The sequence below is a fragment of the Meles meles genome, chromosome 3 (assembly GCF_922984935.1).
Source record: "Meles meles chromosome 3, mMelMel3.1 paternal haplotype, whole genome shotgun sequence".
NCBI classification, from domain to species: Eukaryota; Metazoa; Chordata; class Mammalia; order Carnivora; family Mustelidae; genus Meles; species Meles meles.
The window spans coordinates 102,293,401-102,315,011 of record NC_060068.1 but is presented as its reverse complement, the minus strand read 5'-3'; positions in this window follow the sequence as shown (position 1 = coordinate 102,315,011).

Genomic DNA, 21,611 nt, shown 5'->3' with positions numbered 1-21,611 from the left:
AGTCACAAGGTAAAATATATTTGACCACAGCTGGAGTTAACTGAAATCACTCTTATCATTGCTATAATTATAGCTAGTGTCTAAAATGTTAAAGAGGAAAGTCCATTTAACATAATCTGCCCCAAGTATGAGTCACCACTGCACGAGTACCTCCTCAACATTCAAGTCTCATAAAGCCCGAAAGGGTCAATGACTTGCATTGTGCTGGAATCACCTGGTTTAGATTTACAACAATTCTTACCAGGTTTGGAATAAATCTCACAGATCTCCATGTGTTTTCATTACCAGATTGCTAAATGTCCTTGGTAAATATTGGGAGTTGCCAAGGAACACTGGTCAAGGTATGTCACCTTACCATCAAAATAAACACAATTTTATTTTTTTCAACTAGGAGTAGGGTCCACAGAACTAAAAAATTCAAGCAAATCTTGAACTGGCTGAAATGCCTTTATTAAATGTTTTACACATAATCTAATGTCCAATTATGCTCTCTCTGATCATTTCTTTCAGTGACTTGTTGATTTTATGTGAATACACAGAAATGAAGTATAGCTCTTGTGGACCCCGAGTGGTTTCAGTTGTCTAAACGGACCCCTTTTTACCTCATCAATATATTTGTGTCAGCTCCTTGGGAGGCCCCTCCTCATCATCATTTCTCTCTCTTATTCTACACTTGATCTTAGCCAAAAGGCCGAGAAGCGATATGAGCAACTATTTTTTCAATCTGTTGCAAGCTTCTACATACAAAAGCTCATTATCCCATCTCACCACCAGATCCCCCACTTAAAAATTACCTCCCCTTCCCCATACAAAACTTCTATAGCTGCCTCTTTCTTACTTTGTCATAATCCCTGTAACTCAGTGGAAACCAGATCTGCCTTTCTTCAGTTTCTGGCACCCTTCAATATACCTTTCAGATAATAAATAAAGTTGAAATGGGTCAATGCTCCTTTCCACCATCTGCTCAAGGACAATGATTTACAAATCTTTATCCCCAGGCTTTCAATGGCCAGGTCTGTAGCGCTAAATACTCGCAAGATGTTCTCCATTTTTTTTTTTAATGTCTAAAATTGGGGAATATTTATTTCTGATAGATGCATACCTATAATGAAATATTTTATACTGGTAATAAAAATAGAAAATTCTCATAGACATTATTATATTGAAAAATGAAAGACTATATATATATGTGAATCATCTCAACTATATATAATTAAATGTTTTATATTAATGCAAGGATGTTCTCCATTTTGACATCCCTCAGACTCAGCAAATCTTAACTTGAACTCTTTCTGTCCCCCATAACAGCTGTTTTCTCCTTTGGACTGTCCTATGTCTATCAGAGCCCACTGTTCTCCCAAGATACCGAGACTCAAAACTTCAAGATCATCTGAGATTCCTTCTTTGGGGCCCACTTTCCAAATCCAACCTGAAAGGAGAGATGTGTATCTTTCAGTCATATCTAGCTCTCTCTTGCTGGGCCCAAAAACTACTGCACAGTTTGATGCTGTCCAAGAAGATATCATGAGTGTCTCCCGAATGATCAACCGCTGAGGCCAGAAATAAATGCAGCATGACATCATGCTATGGATAGTTTCCTATTTCTAGTTTAAAATAAATCTAAAACATCGTAGGAGACCACTAGGAAGAGAAAATGGCTTTATAATTTTTCTGTTATCTTTTAAAACAAAGATAATCTTCTCACTCTCCTAGTCATTATAATGTCCATTCCAACATTACTTATGTATCACTGTATTACTTCATTTCATATTTAAGTTCCTTCTATAGTCCTGAATGTTTGGGGCTACTAGAGAAAACTAAAGAAGAACCCATAATTTCCTATTTATTTTCTAATTCTTCTTTAAATGATCCACTTTTCCATTCCCTTTCCACAACTGGGAAAAGACAACAAAACAAAACATTTTTTAAGCCAGTGAGGACAAATAGGTCTCCATTTCTTTATCAGCTAAGAGGGCTAGTTGCTCCCTAGAGGGCTACTTTGGGAAGGATTCTTGGTCAAAACCAGGGGCTGTGGCCACTTAGTAAGGTCTGGTATGGGTTTGACAAGGAAAGGTGATGACTTGTAGGTCATCCTGAGTTGAAGGCAGAATCAGGGCCAATCTCAAAGCAGGAATTGGGCATCTGCATGACATTGGAATTGTGGGTAATTAAGGCTTTTTGCATAAAAGTGGCCATTTTGCCAACCTCTCCCAATACTGAAATTCCTGGACGAGCAATTCATAAAGATTATCTGAGGACTTCCACTACTGAAAAAATTTTTTTGGAAAAGTCACTATTGAAATACGACAACTACTGCCCTTATTCTGGAAAAGATCATGGACTTAAGCTATTATTAAAAATTATCTGAGATACAAACCTATCAGATTGCTCTTTCAACCTTAAGTATAAATGAAAGAAATGATCTTTTGTATTGAAATATGAGCAGCATTTACTAGAAAGAAAAGGTGAGAGCCAGGAGGATAAAACTATGAGTGGACACAGAGAAATGAAGGAGAAATAGAACAACAAGGGGGACATTTTTGCCTTGGTAACACAGAACACCCTCCTACTCACCAAAATAAACAAAACAAACAAAAACTTAAAAGAGTAACAAGGAAGTAGAAGAAAAAAGGCAAACAAACTTAAACAAAGGAAAAAATACAGAGGAAAAAACCCAACTTTGGTAAGACTCGTTCATAATACTCCACAAGGGCTCCAGCTGCTTCTTGCCATTTATCCCTTGATAGGGCAGCAGCAGGAGCATCCAAGGAGTACAAACTTCTCCCAGTCCATTCCAGGTAGAAGTGGTTTTGCATCTGCTAAATGGAAACAGGGATTCAGTGCCTCTAGGTTGTGGTGGAGACAGCAAGGACAGCAACACATGTAACAGCCTCTACTCATGCGCTGCCCTGCACACACGGGATCATGAAGTCCTCACCCAGTCTGGGAGGTATTGCTCTCCACATCCTTGCTGTACAGCTGGAATTCAGTGGTCTGCTGAGTCCCACAGTGAGTCAATGAAAGATAAAGTCAGATTTTGAACCCAAGTCCGGGTTCAGCGAAAGCTCATTTCCTCCTCCCTCCCATCCCCCTGCCTCTTCCAGCTGCTTACAGAGTCTTAGGTAACTGTCCACATCTGCCCTGGGGCTCAGCCAGGCAATGTTCACAGGCAGGAAACAAGAGAGAGGGAGTTAAAACTCCACCGCATGAAAAATGATTTTCCCATTGTTTATACTTAAATGAGACCCTCTGGACTAAAAGTCTCATTTCCGCACTTTGTGTGGATATATGAATTGTTCCAAAATGGGATTCACGTGACATTTACATAGCAACATTAACCCTGAATCTCTCAGTGGGAAAAAATCCTGTAAACTGATGCTAATATTCATATTGGCACAGGATAATATGGACAAACCAAAGAAAATGCTTTCTGGTTTGTGTACCTTGTATAAACAGATGTTTAAAACTTTACTTTGCCTACGTTTACCAAGCATATAAATGGACCTAGTTAAACTGAAATTCCATGGAAACCTTTCCAAAGCCCCTAGTTTACTCATCCAGTATAAACACTGTAAATGAATAAAATACAGTGTATTAAACAATTTAAATATAGAATCGTGGTTCCTTAAATTCAAGAAATACAGTATTCCAGCTGCACTGAGAGACCAAAAGTGACTAAAGTCTTTTTTCTTTTTATTCGAAAAGCAATTAATACAGGAAAGTACATAGTATAAAAATGTCCATGTGTCCTCACTCCAGAATTAACTAATATTAACATTCAGCCATATGTGTGTTCTTAAAATTGTTTTTCGTAAAGGGAAAAATAAGGCATACAGAAAATTCTGAAATATCTTGTATCCCTCTCCAGTCCCATGTTCCTCTCTCCTTCTCCCCCTTCCCAGACAGCTTCTCTTTGGAACTTGATGGGTATCCTTCTAATCCATGTTTTTATAGTTTACTAGTTAGCCAGAAACCAAATATAATATTATTGTTTGTGATTGTTAAATTGACAAAAGTGGTCCATTATACATGGTGCATTCTGTTATTTGCCCTTTTTTTTTCTTTGCTAAACATGGTATCCAGCTAAATACATAAAAATCTTTTATGTTAACTGCCATATCATATCCCATTTTTTAACTATATCATACTCTACGTACTACCTTTTCAATAATGTTTAGTGCTCCCTGCTCCCATCTTTTTTTATTATAAACATGGCTTCTTGTGTACATGTACCTGTTTTTGTAGAGTATATACCCAGGAGTGAAACTGCTGGCTTGTAGGCGTTTGCATTTTCAACTCTGCTAGATAATTGCCAAATTGCTCTCCCAAGTGATTGTACCACTTCACACTCCCACCAGCAGTGCAGCAGAGTTCCTGTCTCTAATAGACTTGCTAACGTTTCAAGTTGTCTGATTTTTGAATTTAGAAGTTCAGATTTCCTATTTTGCCAGCCTTTAGGTTGTGCATAGCATTTATCATAGTAGCTTTTGGCAGGCATTTTTATTATTATAAACAAAAAACAGAACATAACCAGCTCTGATACCTCAAAGCCATTTGTAGCAGATATATATTAAATGCATTTGATTATAATAGAACAAAACAAGTCTTTCTTTTCATAGAGCTTTACTGAATCAAACAATTGTGAGACAATACACACAGACTTTGACAAGTATAATTGTTGTTTTATGTTAGTTTCCTTTGCTTGCAATATCAACCACTTATTTTTTTATCAGTAATGGGCACCACACTGATGACTTGTTCTCTTTTATTTACATTAAGATAATCTTTGCTTGGTACAGAGGCAAAGCCGCTGTTTAATCTAACCACCCGAGAGATTGCATTAATGTTATAGTAATTACTACATTCATAGTCTTGCAAAACTTTCTGATATGAAGATAAAATGTCAAGCCCAAAGAAAGAAAGAAAGAACAGATGAGATAGCAGGAGGGATGTTACAAAATTCTCTCCCTCTTTCCATGTAGTGTTTCAAGTCAATATTTTCCATTACATCTGGTTGTGATGCTGAAATATATAAGATCTCAACTGGTAATATCTGAGTGGCTGATCCATAAAAACGTACTTCTGTGGTTTGATATTGATCTACTTTTCTTTCCCTTTTAGACATATGAATGGGATTACAAGTTCATGAAGAGGTAAAGAAACCCAACTACACAGTGTTTAAAGGTGTCATTCAAAAGACAAATGTAACACTTAGAAGCTTAAGTAAGGAAAAAGAAATATCATGACCCCTCCTATCCTACTTTTTTCTCCTTTGTGGGAGTAAGAATAATGATAGTAGGAAAAAAAAAAAAAAGAGTTTCAGGAGCCACTGGAGAACATTCAATCTAATGCTTTCATTTTACAATTGGAAAATTTGAGGCATTAAAATAACTTGCTAAGACACACTTTGCCCTTCATTACTCTGCCTCTTCTTGTTTTCTGCATGGAAGGGAGGAAGTCACTTCTCCTTTCATAATGAAATATCTAAACTTGGTTGGCTTCAACTACCTGATCACTGGAGCCTCACACTCAAACCCACCACATCAATACATCCTTAAATTTTCCTCTGAAATAGCATTAATGACAGAGGAAAGCAAGCATTCACTGGGAGAAGTTTCCAATTCTATTTTGAAAATTCACATGCATTTTGTACTTCATGTCATGATACAACTGTTCTTGTTTTAATTTAAAAACACCCCAAATCTTTGAGTAAAATTGATGCGCTACAAAGAATTTCCAGAATGTCCCTTTCTTTTACTTAACAAATTTTTATTGAGAACCATTAATGTGCTGAGAAAACAAGAAAAGTCACTGTTCCTCTTCACACTTACTGGATAATCACACAGCACATAATTACAAACAATCATACAAGAAGTGGATTGTGTTGTGCGGTGTCTAGAAAAGGAGGACCGAATCAGCCCTCGTGGTCAGGAAAAGTGATGTTTAAGGTAAACATTGAGCAGGACGTAGCTTTGAATACTGAGTGGTCATATTCATGAAGTTAAGAGAACCACCAAATAATTTCCAGCACGGTCTTTGTTAAAAGATTAGTTACAGTGTTTTTCTAATACTTTGGGCTTTTGGTATTTCTGCATATAATTTTGATTCAAGTAAAAATTAGATTGTTCAAATTACTTATTGTTCTGGAGTTTTGCTATGTTTTCCTCCCCATCAGCATATTGGTAGCTTAAATGTCAGCTCAAAAATTCTGGTGAAAGCAAATCCTGAGGGTGACCCTGAATTGGAAGACTGGGAGGGAAATAACCCAGAAGAAAGGATTACCGGGATGCCCTTGGCAAACTGAACTTAACTGTTTAAGCAACAAAGTCATGTCTCTGATATACCGACCACTGTTTCTAATTCCATGGTGCTCTTTAAAATCCATACTCTGCCCTGCTTTCTCAGTCTCAGTAAAATGGGAATGGCACAATGAAGTTTACTAGTAATTAACTTTCTTAGGTATATATTTTGCTGGACTCTTTTGTCATGTTCTATTATAGAGTTAAAGAGGTCAAACTTTCAACTAATGGTGAAGACTGTTTGTTTGCTAAAGATCTAAGATTTTCATTATTTGTAAGAAAATGAGTTAAGAGTGATGAATAAACATGGATGACGATTAGTTGATTCTGTGTTGGGTCCTTGCATGGAACCAGATGGTCTAGTGATGCATGTAAAGTAAATCATTTATTTCATTTAGAAATAAGAACGTTGAGTAAAGAATTAGACATTTGTTACTGAGGTGCATTTACCAAGATGCTCTAATTTAATACATTGTGAAAATAAATGCAGAGTGATGTTAAGGGACTTAAATTATTTTGGTCAGCTTGGGGTAAATTCAAAAACTTCTTCAGGATTAGCAGCTTAAAATCTAGCTGCTAGGGACTGCATGTTTGTGTCCCTCCTCAAATTCATATGTTGAAGCTCTAATGCCCAATGTGATTGTATTTTGAGGTGGGGCTTTGGAGAGGTAACGAGGTTTAGGTAAATTCATGAGCATGGGGCTCTCATCATGAGATTAGCTTTCTTATAAGAGGAAGAGACCAGAGGGTTCTCCCCCTTCTTTTCTCCTTCTCTCTCAATTTCTCCTGGTTAATTAAAGACAGTGAGAAGACAGTCATTTGCAAGGCAAGAAGAGGGCCCTTACCAGGAACGAATCTGTTGGCAACTAGATCTAGAATTTCCCAGCATCCAGAAATGTGAGAAAATATATTTCTGTTGTTTTAAGCCACACAGTCCATGCATTTTGTTATGATAACATAAGCTAAGACACTGACTTATTTATTTTTTCTTTTAAAAATTAAATTTAAAATAATAATTCTAAGTGGTAAATATTGATTTGATTTGGGTTTCTGAAAATATTTGCACATATGACTGGGAAAAACAGCATGCCATTGTATCTCAGAGCATTACTTCTCCCCCCCCCCTTTTTTTTTGTTTATTTACAGCATAACAGTTTGTTTTGGCATCACACCCAGTGCTCCATGCAGTATGTGCCCTCCCTATTACCCACCACCTGGTTCCTCAACCTCCCACCCCTCCGCCCCTTCAAAACCCTCTGGTTGTTTTTCAGAGTCCATAGTCTCTCATGGTTCATCTCCCCTTCCAGTTTCTCTCAACTCCCTCTCCTCTTCATCTCCCCATGTCCTCCGTGTTATTTGTTATGCTCCACAAATAAGTGAGACCATATGATACTTGCCTCTCTCTGCTTGACTTATTTCGCTCAGCATAATTTCTTCCAGTCCCATCCATGTTGCTACAAAAGTTGGGTATTCATCCTTTCTGATGGAGGCATAATACTCCATTGTGTATATGGACCACATCTTCCTTATCCATTCATCCGTTGAAGGGCATCTTGGTTCTTTCCACAGTTTGGCGACCGTGGCCATTGCTGCAATAAACATTGGGGTACAGATGGCCCTTCTTTTCACTACATCTGTATCTTTGGGGTAAATACACAGCAGTGCAATTGCAGGGTCATAGGGAAGCTCTATTCTTAATTTCTTCAGGAATCTCCACACTGTTCTCCATAGTGGCTTCAGAGCATTACTTCTTAATTTATGAAGAGTTATGAAATGATTTTACCATTGAAAATGATAGATTTCTGTCCCATTCAACATTAAACAGTGTCTCCTGATTTTCATACTAATATACTTCATTTTTTGCATGCTTGGTAAACACCTATAATATTGGTAGGGAGATTTTACCCAGGTAAGAAAGAGGAAAGATTAGCAAATCATGCTCTTCAACAATGGATGACATGATGCCATGCCAATGCATTCATTATAACATTGTATTTGGTATAATAAACAAAGAAGTATTAGACTTCCTTATAAATGATTATATGAAAAATATCTCCCTGAACTGTGGGAATATCATAGATAAAAATAAGTATTTACCTATAAATTATTTAATGTGATAAAGATGGAAATTAAAATATCTCCATGAACTCAAATTACTTATTAGCACCTTAGCTTTAAACCACTTATTCAGAAAACTTTATTAGTAACAATAATGTATTAAAGGAATACTAAAGAAGGGGAGGAGCCATTATAGGCTTGCTACTTGGTTTGGAGGCAAAACTATGGCACGGATAACATCCATTCAGATCCAACCTCCCCTAAAGGATATGAGAAGTTATGAGTCACACATATGAGTAAGAATGAAATACACTTTGCCTATAAAATCGGCAAAAATTTGAATATGCCACTTATTAAGGTTTTTATGATTCTATCAGAGTTCTTAACTGCAGACAACAGAAGCTACTGTAGCTAATTCCAACAGAAATAAAAATGATTAAGATTATTAGATGCTCTGAAAATTAGGAGAAACAGGCTCTAAACTAAGTGTTCCAGAGTAGCTCTCAGAGCCAGGCTTTAGAACCATCTTAATGAGAGAGCCACTACCATCCTGGACCTTGAATCACACTGTCTCTGCCAAACCCCCGCACCAACAAAGTAGGATGCCCTGTGCCTAGCTAAGTCTCTCCTATAATTCTCTTCTGATCTAAGTGTCATGTGATTGCCTCTAAATGGCAATCTCCTAGCTACAAAAGAACCTGGGAAGTATAGTTTTTGAGTTCTACTTTATAATGGAGGGATTCCAATATGTAGAATTATCAAAATATAGAAAAGGTGTCCAAACTTTGTGAGTAGTTCCAAATGACTCAGTGTCCTTTTTGATAAAGATACTGGGAATTGGGTATCCTCATATAATCCTGATAGGACTAGCAATGGGGAAGGATTTTTGAAAAGCAAAGATAATTTTAAATACACATCCACTATGATTAGCTCTTTCACTTCTAGGAAACTACTCTGCAAAACTAATTACATATGGGGGCGCCTGGGTGGCTCAGTGGGTTAAAGCCTCTGCCTTCGGCTCAGGTCATGGTCTCAGGGTCCTGGGGTCGAGTCCCGCATCGGGCTCTCTGCTCCGCGGGGAGCCTGCTTCCTCCTCTCTCTCTGCCTGCCTCTCCGCCTACTTGTGATCTCTGTCTGTCAAATAAATAAATTAAAAAAAAAATTTTAAAAAACTAATTACATATGTATAGAAATATGTATAAAGATGCTTGCTTAGGCACTGTTTGTAACATTAATAACAGTCAACCTTATTTAAAGGCTTACTATATCCAGGCACCACTCTAAGTGATTTATAGGTTCTACCTACTTAAAACATACTCAAACCTATGAGTTATGTAAAATTATTATTCCCATTCTACAGTGAGGAGACTAAAGCCCAGAGAGGTTAAGTACCATGCCTAAGGTCACACAGTTAAACAGAAAGAAAGATCCTAAATGTTCAATATGGTTCATTGGAACTAGCAAACTATGATACCATAGTTTAAAAGAATAAGGTAAAACTATTTGTGCTGGTATGAACAGATCTCTAAGACATCATTATAAGGGAAAAAAATAGTATGATCTCATCTATATAAAAGATAAATGTGTACATACACATACATCTGCAGGTAAATGTGTGTAAAGGAATAAGAAAAGATGTAGTGCAGTAGTGCAATTGCTGGGTCATAGGGTAGCTCTATTTTCAACTTTTTGAGAAAGACTTCTAACATATAGAAATAACTTTAAGATAATAAATGTGTATTTTTTCAAGCTGCTCAATTTGTGGTAATCTGTCATTGCAGCAATAGAAAAATAATACACATAAAATTATGTTAAAAGTCCTTTGTCCTCTTCCTTCTCTATACTCCTTTTCTTTGTAATGTCTTCCAATCTCAAGACTACAAGTGCCATCTTTATGCCAAAGATCCCTAAATTTGTTATTCTACTTTTTAAAGATTTTATTTGTTTGACAGAGAGAATACAAGCAGGCAGAGCATCAGGCAGAGGGAGAGGAAGAGGGAAAAGCAGGCTTCCCGCTGAGCAAGGAGCCCAACTCGGGACTCAATCATAGGATCCTGGGATCATGATGAGCCCAAGGCAGATGCTTAACTGAATGAGCCACCCGGGTGCTCCCAAAGATCCCTAAATTTAAGCTCTTTGTTGAACCTCTCTCCTGAAGTCCAGACTCACATATCTAACTCCCTACTCTACATCTCCAACTGTAAATCTAAAGGACATCTCAAGGCTGACCTGTCCAAAACTGAACTACTAATGTACCCCTTCAAAATCTTCAAATTCTTCTCTACTCACAGACTTCCCCATCTTAACTGAAGGTGACTCAGTTCCCCCATTTCAGGACAAAACCATGACACTCATTCTTGATGCCTCATATCCCATATTTAAATCCATCACCAATTGGCATTGATAAGATTTCAAAACTATTCTGAGTCCAACCATTTTTAATCACCGATCTATTACCCTGGCTGAATCATCAATTGGATTACTGCATCACTACAACAGCATCTTCACTGGTCTCCTGATTCCATCTTGCCCTTCATATACTTTTATTTATTTACTTATTTATTTTTAGATTTCATTTGTCTATTTGGAGAAAGAGAACGTAGACACATGCGAGTGAGCGAGAGAGAGAGCGCACAAATGAGTCGGGGGGAGGGGCAGAGGAAGCCAGAGAAGCAAGTTCCCTACTGAGCAGGGAGCCCCATGTGGGGCTTGATCCTAGGATCCCAGGATCATGACCTGAGCCGAAGGCAGAGGCTTACCGGACTGAGCTACCCAGGTGCCACTTCCATATTCTATTCTCTACTTAGAAACCAGAGTCATATGCGGTACACATTAGATCTCTCAGTTCCTTGATCAGAATGTACTATTAGCTCCTCATTCTACCTCAAGTCTAAAAGTCCTAAATGATCTGCCCCATCCTGCCATTACCTCCCCGACATGATTTCCTTCTACTCCCACCTTGTTCTGTCTCAGGCGTTACTATTCCTGCCTTACGACTATCCTCCCTCCCCAGAGTGCCCTTTCTGCAGACATCTGTACCTCTTGTCCTTTCTTGTGTTCAAACACAACCTTCTCAATAAAGTCCATCCCAGTATTGAAAACAGCAGCCCTCACCCCATACCTCTGACATCCTTAATTTCCTTTTCCTGTTCCATTTCTAATAAACACTATTATTTACTTACTTATTATGTCTGCCCTTAATTTTTAGCTTCTCTGCACTAGAATGTAGGCTCCATGAAGGCAGGAGTTTGGTCTTTTTGACTGATTCCTGTATCTCACAGTCCTACGATAGTATCTGTAAAGAACTAAATAAATAATTGTTAAATTTGAGTTAGGACCACAGACCACCTTTTGAGAACAGTTAAGCATCTCCTGCAAGATATATTTATCACATCATCATGGAGGCATTTGAAAAAAATTCACATTAACCTCTTTGGTTAGGTTTATTCCAAGGTATCTTATGGTTCTTGGTGCTATAGTAAATGGAATCATTCTCTAATTTCTCTTTCTATAGTTTCACTGTTAGTATATAAGAAAGCAACTGATTTCTGTGCATTGATTTTGTATCCTGCCACATTACTGAATTGCTCTTTGAGTTCTAGTGATTTGGAGGTGGAGTATATTTGGGTTTTCCATATAAAGTATCATGTCATCTGCAAAGAGAGAGTTTGACTTCTTCTTTGCCAATTTGAATACCATTTATATAATGGAGTATTACGCAGCCGTCAGAAAGGATGAATACCCAACTTTTGTATCAACATGGATAGGACTGGAGGAGATTATGCTGAGTGAAATAAGTCAAGCAGAGAAACTCAATTATCATATGGTTTCACTTACTTGTGGAACATAAGGAATAACATGAGGACATTAGAAGATGGAAATGAAAAGTGAATTGGGGTAAACTGGAGAGGGAGGCGAACCATGAGAGACTATGAACTCTGAGAAACAAACTGAGGGTTTTGGAGGGGAGGGGGGTTGGGCATGGGTGAACCTGGAGGTGGGTATTAAGGGGGGCACATACAGGGGCGCCTGGGTGGCTCAGTGGGTTAAAGCTTCTGCCTTCAGCTCAGGTCATGATCCCAGGGTCCTGGGATCAAGGCCCACATCGGGCTCTCTGCTCAGCAGGGAGCCTGCTTCCCGCTCTCTCTCTGCCTCTTCTCTGCCTACCTGTGATCTCCATCTGTCAAATAAATAAATAAAATCTTAAAAAAAAAAAGGAGGGCACATATTGCATGGAGCACTGGGTATGGTACATAAACAATGAATCTTGGAACACTGAAAAAATAAAACAAAAGTAAAAAAATAAACAAATTTGAAGTAAAAAAAATTCACATTAACTTGTATTAGTGACTATTAGAATTGTGTTCTTTGACTAATTTGAGACTTTGGGATAGCAAAGTCTCTGCCTCCTGTACAAGAGCTTCTTTCCTGCTAAAAGGTCACTCATATTTGATGATTTACTGAAGCATTTTAATGTGTGGCCCACACGGAGCTCTCTCAGCCATTGTCATGAGAACATTTTGTCCCCTGGATCTTGAAACTAAGTTGTGAATATTGGGAATTAAGTTGGGCTTTATTTTTTACATTTTCTGGAAAAACTATAACAGTCTGGAGTTTTACATTCTTTGTACTTCTGCCTACTGAAAGGAAACAAACAGCAAATAATTTCTGATCACACAATATTTCTAGGTGTATGCTTAAAGTTGAAGAAAAATGTCCAATTAAGGAACACTTCCTGGAAAATAGTCCATGCATTTGGAGGTCAATCATATTGTGTTCTAAATATATAAAGATACAAATATATATAAATTTGTATCTCAATGAATAAAATAGCCAAATCATTAAAGTTTTCCACTTGGCTTTTCTAAATAGTCTAGCTTTGCTCTGAATGGGTAAACCAGCGAGATAAAAAACAAAGCCTACTCTTACCCTTGCTCTATAGATCTGATTCCTCCTGGAATGCTTTAAAAAGTGGCAATTATTATATACTAGGAATATTCCTTAGAAGGGTGATTGCTGGTTTCCTTCTTGGGTGGCTCAGTCACTAAGCTTTTGCCTACAGCTCAGGTCATGATCCCAGAGTCCTGGTATCCAGCCCCAAGGTCAGTCTTCCCTGCTCAGTGGGGAGTCTGCTTTTCCCTCTGTGCCCCCCATCTCCCCCACTCATGCTCGTTCTTGCTCTCTCTCTCTTGCTTTCTGCCCCAAACAAATAAATAAAATCTTGTTAAAAAAGGCGGTGCTTGCGCCTTTGCTACCTTTCATTTGAGATTTGCAAAACTACTGTGCCATGTGTTTATCTTTTGAGTCTGAGCTCAAGATCCAATGTCCTCTGTCTTCATCCACTCAATCTCATAGCTTCATTCCCCTCCTTATGACCCTCTCCCATCACAATCTCTACCACTCTATGTTGCAATCCTATGCTGCAGTTATCTGTTTCCTTGGCTGTTCCCTACTAACCCATATCTTTTCCCATTTCTACCAGAGCATATGCCACATAGTTCTAAGTGGGCACTTGGCAGTGAATTCTTTGACTAATCATGGATGATGGAGGGAAGGTGATGAACCTTTGGAGGTTTGGCCATAAGCAGGCAGAGAAATTTTATAGAGCCTGATACCTAGGCGTTACATAAGAGAGAGGTACTCTGATCCCTGTATGACTTTATAATAACCATAACCTCTTCTCTGTCCTGGTCCATCTTGAAGTGAGAGATGAGAAAAATTAGTCTCAATGAGATATTTATTAAAAGAATAATTCCTGGGAGCCTGCGTGGCTCAGATGGTTAAGCGTCTGCCTTTGACTCAGGTCATGATCCTGGGGGTCCTGGGATCGAGTTCCTCTTCAGGCTCTCTGCTCAGCAGGGAACCTGTTTCTCTCTCTGCCTCTGCCTCTCTCTCTCTCTGTCTCTCATGAATAAATAAAAAATAAACAAATAAAAGAATAATCCCTTTTATACATGGGAGTAATCAGCTCAAAGAAGTTAGAAGTTGTTCTGGTCACACACATCTATCAAATCATTGGCAAAAGGAGAATAAGACAAGTTTTGGCCCAGCACTTCATTCATATCATTCTTCCTTAGGTAGCTTTACCCTGGGAAAATGTATCTATAAAGGGAAATCAGAGAGCCCCCACGAATACCTGGATAGTCTGGTCACCTCTAGGTGACCTATAGTACCTCTAGGTGACCTGTAGTACCTCTAGGGCAGGTACTATATCTACCTCATTTCACTTCGCTCTATCCATCCCCTGTAGTACACTAAAGATCAGAGAGGCATAGCAATGTGTCCTGGTTCACACAGATACCCAGTGGCAGGCTTAGAATTTAACCCTGGGTTTTTATGAGTCCAACCCAGGAGGCTTCCATAATAATGTGCTGCTTCCAATAAAAAGAAGAATCACCAAAGTCTTGGATGTAAAACAGCGTGATTTGAATCATCAGACATTGGTAGAACAGAAGAAATCTTCCACTAACCATGAAAAACAAGAGCAGCAGAGTTAAGATTATACTGGAATGCTCAGGATATGGTGACTGCAAAGACTTTGGTTAATTTAGCTAATAACAACTCCAGTTTATCCATGGAAAGTCTTCTTGGATTGAGGAGAAATGTCTCTTTCAGCCTAGAAGAGAATTATTTCCCTTCACAAGCCCTTTATCACTATTTGGCAATTGTATGAAAGAGAAAACCATCCAGAAGAACAATAATATAACCTTCACTAACTGACCTCTTACTGTGTGTCTGGCCCCAAGTGCTTCATAATAACCAGTGTCTCACTCAATCCACCTAACAATGCTATGAAGTAAATCTCTCCAATCTTTGAATGACAAAACTGCAAATAAGTTCATTTGCCTAAGTTTGCACAAAGTAAATACCAACTTCTAGGTTTGACTCAGTCTCACCTCCCCTGAAGTGCATGTTTTTAAATCCCTACACTTCATTGCCTCTACCTTCAAGTAGGCAACTAAGTACAACCACAAATGAGGACTCATTGAGATAGCCAGTATATTTAAACCAGTGTCTGTTAATCTTTATATATTGCCTCTTCCTCTGGATTTTCAGAAAAAAGCTTTAGAAAAGAGATAAAGGTTGTATGGAGTGTAGAGGGGACCTTGTTTTGCAAACTTTGGCAAAAGAAAAAAAAGCCTTAGCCTCTGTATATATGTCTCCTGCAAGTGAGAACTGCTCCTCTGGGAGAGGCCATCTTCCAAGGAGAGAAACACCCGAAAAGAAATCAATTCCCAAAGGGCAATCAATTGATTCAGGCGTTAGATAAAGAGCAATGGCCATCCCTGCTTGGTGTCCTAGAATTATTACCTATCTCTCTGGGAACTCAATGATGTCTCAGAGATGGCCTGGCTTGATTGAATAAACTGATGAGTTCAGTTCCTAATCCCAATGGAAAGCATCCATCATTCTCTCTCTCCAACTCCTCAATCAGCATTTGCTGAGCACATACTATGTGTCAGGTGCGCAAGAGAAAGGGAAAGAAAACAAACCAAATCTCTTGGATCATGCTCTCATGAAACTTAATCAAGTGAGGGAGTCCATTATTTATCCAAGAACTGCACTGATAGACCAACATTAACAAACCATGATGCAGAGTTTGAAGGGAAGCGTTGAAGTGATAGGACACTGTGTAGGAATGCAAATGGGCCTAGACTGGGACTAGGGAACGCTTCAGTGAGGAAGTAAAGGTTGAGCTGAGATCTGAATGTGGTGAAAGTGAGATACTTCATGTGCAGAGGACATATGGCAGGAGGCAGCAAGGCACAGACATACAGTCTGAGACAAGAGGGAGTCAGGCCACCAGTGTGGGTCCTGCAGCCCTCATTAAGGACCTTTGCCACTGCTTCCAAAGCCCTATATGAACCCTGAATACAGGTGTTGGGGAGGGATAACATGAACACACCTCCATTCCAACCTCCACCAGGACTGCATATCTAAAATGATGGTTAGCTCCGAGTTTCAGGTTAGCCAAGGAAGGGGACCCTAGACAAGTTCTCTTCCCATCAGATTTAGCTCTCCCTTTCTTTGTAATCTTTTGGGGGCCTAAAAGCAGGCATTTTTTTTTAAACCACATTCATCAAAGCACTTGTGATTCCAGAAATAAGATCAGACAACAATAAAAAAAAAAGGGCAATTTATGCTTCCTTGGGCTTTATTAGATTGTGACTAGGTACTATGCTGAGCATTTTACATAAATTATCTTATTGAATTTGCTCAGCAAACTTGTAATAGAAGAATCCTCAAGGCAGTGGGTTGAGAATTCAAAAAGCAGAAAACTGTGGCTAGTGTAACCAACACAAGTAAATTTACATTGTGGAGATCTGAGAAGAGGCTTTAAAATGTTTGACCAGTTTCTGCAGGAATACCTAGCCATGGTTGGCTGTCATAGTTAATTATGCATGTGGAAAGGGCTTTCTGAAGCCATTAGGAACATCCACCCACAGACCTTTCTCTTTTTGATGTCAGGGGCAGATTCTATCCTACTCAAGGTGAGTGTACAGTCTGCACATCAGGGATAATCATAATGCTCTGCATTTGTACAGAACAGGCTGTTTCCAAATGGCTTTGTATTCAATGGTGAGGTCACCTTCAGGGCCTTCCTCTCCTGGGCAGCAGGATTTGCTGCCTCCCTACCATTAGTCAGGCCTCTTGATTCAAAGATAGAAAACCAGCTCAAACTGGCAGTGGGAGAAAGGAAAATGATTGGCTTACATAACTGAAAAGCTTGGGGGAGTCAGGCTCCAGGCTCAGCCTGTTCTCAGCTCACTCACCAGTCTCATCCGTATCTCTTTTCTCTCCATGCTCCCTCTGAGTGTACCCCTCCCTGGTCCTTCAACAAGACTTATGTGCATGTGCCTTCTAATCATCAAAGATGCTGCTCAGGCCTCTCACTCCACATGGATTGATCCCTACTCATTTCTCCCCCTGCCTCCATGACTACAAATAAAATTATGGAGCACATATTATTGAGCACATAAGGAATCTCTGAAGATGATGCCCCTCTAATGACCCACACTTCTGAGAGTCATACTGCATTTGGTCCTCTCCCTCTCTGAGTCTGGGCCGGCACTGGACTCACTTCTACCAGTAGGATGCAGCGACAGTGGCTCTATTCTGGAGTCCCACCCTGGCCTTACAAAACCATGGAAGCTTCTATTTCTGCACTTTTGAGATCTCTTAAGTACCATTTAAGAAGTCTAGGCGGAGACACCACACAGATAGGCTGTTTGGAGTAAGAGCCAGTGGAACTGCATGGACAGACAGGCTCACTTGTCCCAGCCATCCCTGTTGCGTCCAAGTCTTCCCACTACCCCTGCCAAGGAACCAGAGATCTGAGTGAGCCATCTTAGGTCTTCCTGCCCTTTGGAGCCTCTGGACGACTACAGCTGAAACCAAATAACATGTGGAGCAGGATAATCATCAGTGGAGTTCCCCCAACTCCTAGAATGATGAAAATTAATAAACAGTTGTAATTTCAGGCTACTGACATTTGGAGTAGATTGTTACATGGCAATGATAACTGAAACTGAGCATTTTCCAGGTCCTGGGATAGTTCTGCATTTATAATTATTAATATAATATGCACAGTCCATAGCCTCCCACAACTACTCCATCCTCCCAGGCTCACTCTTCTCGAGGACATTTCCTGACTTTGCTTATCAAATAAGCTGCCCCTCTAATAAGCTCTAACAATACTCTTTAGTTCTTCATCATCGCCCTTTGCACGCTCACAAGTAACTTATTTATTTCATGTCTGTTTTCATGTCTGATAGGGTGTAAGCATGTCTAACTCACCAATGAATCATCTGCACACTGTGTATCACCTGAGGCATGACAGATGCCCTGTTGGGTTTGTTGGTCAAGTGACTGGCGGTAGCCTCCCTCTAGTCTGCTTTTCTTATGTTGGAGAAGATGCTGGGATGATGAGTCCTTCAATTCCCACAGGACAACTGAGAGAAGAAAAGTCCATTTTTAAGGGGTTTGAAATACTCAAGTCCTACAAGAGTAGTCTGAACCTAAAAGATCCTTTTACAATAAGGATCTTTTGCTTATTTTCATTTGGAAATTATATGCACCATAGTTTCCTGGTTTTTGTGACTTTCTTCATGTACTTCCTTCAAAAGACCTACTAGCACCTTCTTCATCCTTCCTCAAAACCTTCAAAAGCTTATAGTTGTTATGAGGGAGGATAAAAGAGCAGAAAAGAGCAGTTTTGGGTAGGTTTTAGAGGCATAAGTAGGTAGAATACTTAATTTCCAAAGGAGCACAGATTACAGATTTGGAGTCAGCTAACCTGGCATAAAACAAGGACTAGAGCCCTTGCTTTTCACTGTGGGACCTAGGACCTTCTCCGTCTTAAATCAGCAAACTCATCTGGGGTTGAAAGCACTTCCTGTTAGTTGGCTCCAAATCAGCTATTCCTCTGGCCCAGATTCCATTCTCTCATGTGACTGGAAACCTAATGCAACTTTGCTGAAGCAGTTCTAAGAGTATGCTGGGGAAACAGCCTTATCAGCCAAGAACATTTACATGTGGTTTGGATTTAATATATGTGTTAGATTTAAAATATCTTTTCTCTACTGGTTGATGGGTCATTAAGCCTTCTATTGCTTGCTAAAGGCTAAGGCTTTTCTCTGTGACTATTTCTTAACTGCCATAGCAGTTGAAGAATTCACAAACTATGTGACATAATCCAGTGCCACAGAACGAGGATAATAAAATTAACAACCTTTCATGTAATAGCAATAGGAAAAGTATTATGTGATTTAGTGAAAAAAATAATGAAAGGTAGCAATGCAAATACGGCACAGTGATTTCAGTCAGTGTTGTCTTTTTTTTTTAATATTTTATTAATTTGACAGAGAGAAATCACAACTAGGCAGAGAGGCAGGCAGAGAGAGAGGAGGAAGCAGGCTCCCTGCAGAGCAGAGAGCCCGATGTGGGGCTCGATCCCAGGACCCTGGGATCATGACCTGAGCCGAAGGCAGAGGCTTTAACCTACTGAGCCACCCAGGCGCCCCCCCCTCCCCCAGTCAGTGTTGTCTTATACTAGCTGCATGATCTGGGGCAAATTACTTCTCTTTGAACTTCAATTTCCTTATTGAGAAAATGGAGACAATCATTTCTATCTCATTGGTTTCTTGTAAGAAGAAAAAAGAAATATGTTCATTCACTCATTATCTACCCATCAACAAATTTATGAGTTGCCCTCTAAGGACCAGGTACTGTTCTAGTCACAAAATCCCACTCTTTTTTTTTTTTTTTTAAGATTTTATTTATTCATTTGACAGACAGAGATCACAAGTAGGCACAGAGGCAGGCAGAGAGAGAGAGAGGAGGAAGCGGGCTCCCCACTGAGCAGAGAGCCCGACACGGGGCTCAATCCCAGGACTCTGAGATCATGACCTGAGCTGAAGGCAGAGGCTTTAACCCCCTGATCCACCCAGGCGCCCCAAATCCCTACTCTTAAGTAACCATATATTTATGTGTGTCTGTGCATACACACATGAACAGAAGAAACAACCAATAAACAAGTATATTAACTGAGGTCTCCACAGGAAACAGATGGCTCAGTCAAGCAGGGAAATTGATTGGTGAGAGTTTGATGAGGCTGATTAGAAAAAATGTTATAGGATAAAGGGAAACCAACAAGGCTGGTGAAGTACCCGGGGCTCTAAGCAACTGAGAGCTGCTACCTCTCTGGCCTCAGGGATTAGAGGAAGGGAGCAGCCACAAGAACCCAGGGAGAGATACCTGTAGCTATGAACAGGGAGAGCATTGTCCAGTTGGAGGTGTGGGGGAAAAGAAACAGAGACAGGACCAAAAAGAGGCATAGCAGAAAGGGAGACAGGGAGTTAACACTTCCACCATGCCCTCCTCCCATGATCCCATCTCCCACCAGGACCCACCACTGGCTGAACCGTACCAGAATATAGAAGGCCAGGGGCCAGAATGTCCATCTTCTCCAGACTATAGTGAGCCTACCAAGGCACAGAGTAAGTGCAGAAGAGTAGAGAGTGAATCAGGAAGGGCAAAAGAAAATCTAGCACAATAAGTTAATATGTAATCTCTCACAGACGGTGGGAGGTGCCATGGGAGAAAAATACAGCAGGGTATGAGGAATGGGAGATATGCAGCAGATAGGACATTCCCATGCTATTTTATATAGGATGGTCAGGAAAGACCTACCTAAGCAGGTGGCACTGGATTGGAAGTGAGAGACTGAGCCATGTGTTTTCAGGCCTAGAAAACAGTAGGTGCAAAGGCCCTGAGATGGGAACATACTCAGCATATTCAAGGAATGACAAACAAGCTAATGTGGTTGGAGTAGAGTAAGGAGAAGGTGAAAGAAAATGCAGTCAGAGAGCCAGATTGTGTATGGCATCTTGGGCTTTTATGTAATCTTGATGGGAAGCCACTGGAAGGCTGTGAACAGAGAAATAAATGATCAGGCTTATATTTAAATATAAAGTGTATCTATTAATGATGAGAATTAACCAAAGGAGAGCAAGACTGGGCCAGGAAGATCATTTAGAAGTCCATGGCAATAATCCCAGACCCAAGTATGATAGCTTGGATCAGGTGTTGAGAAAGTATGAGAAATGAGTGTATTCTTAGTATATTTTGAAGGTAAAGAAGACAAGATTTTCTAAAGAATTTAATAAGGATTATGAGCTAAAGAGAAGAGTTAAGAATAACTTCAAGGCTTTAAACATAAGCAGCCAGAATGATGAAGTTGCCATTCGCTGAAATCAAGAAGCCTGGGGAAGCAGCAGGTTTGAGGTGCATGAAATGCTGTAAATGATCAGTGAACCACCTTTACCATTGCCTTGATACCAATTCAATTGACAATATTCCTACTATAAGTAAAGCATGAGTCAAATACCTTCCATCTTCCCCACTGGAAGCTCTTTCCCGGGCTTTAAGAATCATTCTAGCTCATCCACATCAATTATATATCAACCTGCTTCCCTGTCCTTCACATTTATCATGTTGTCCTCGTGGGCTTCTACCTTATCCCATTACGTTCCGTTTGCATTTTTTTCTTTACCTGGGTCCCCTACCTTTGGCCTGTAGTGACTCTACCCAGCTTTCAAAGTTCAGCCCAGTTCTCACATAACCCATGAAAATTCCTTTGATATTCACCCACCAGGGATAAAAGGAAGGTTCATAAATTATGAAAGTTTGTAATATTCCTTCTCCAAGAGTGAAGATTCCTGTTCCCTAGGTGAGGACCAGGGGTTTCTTTTG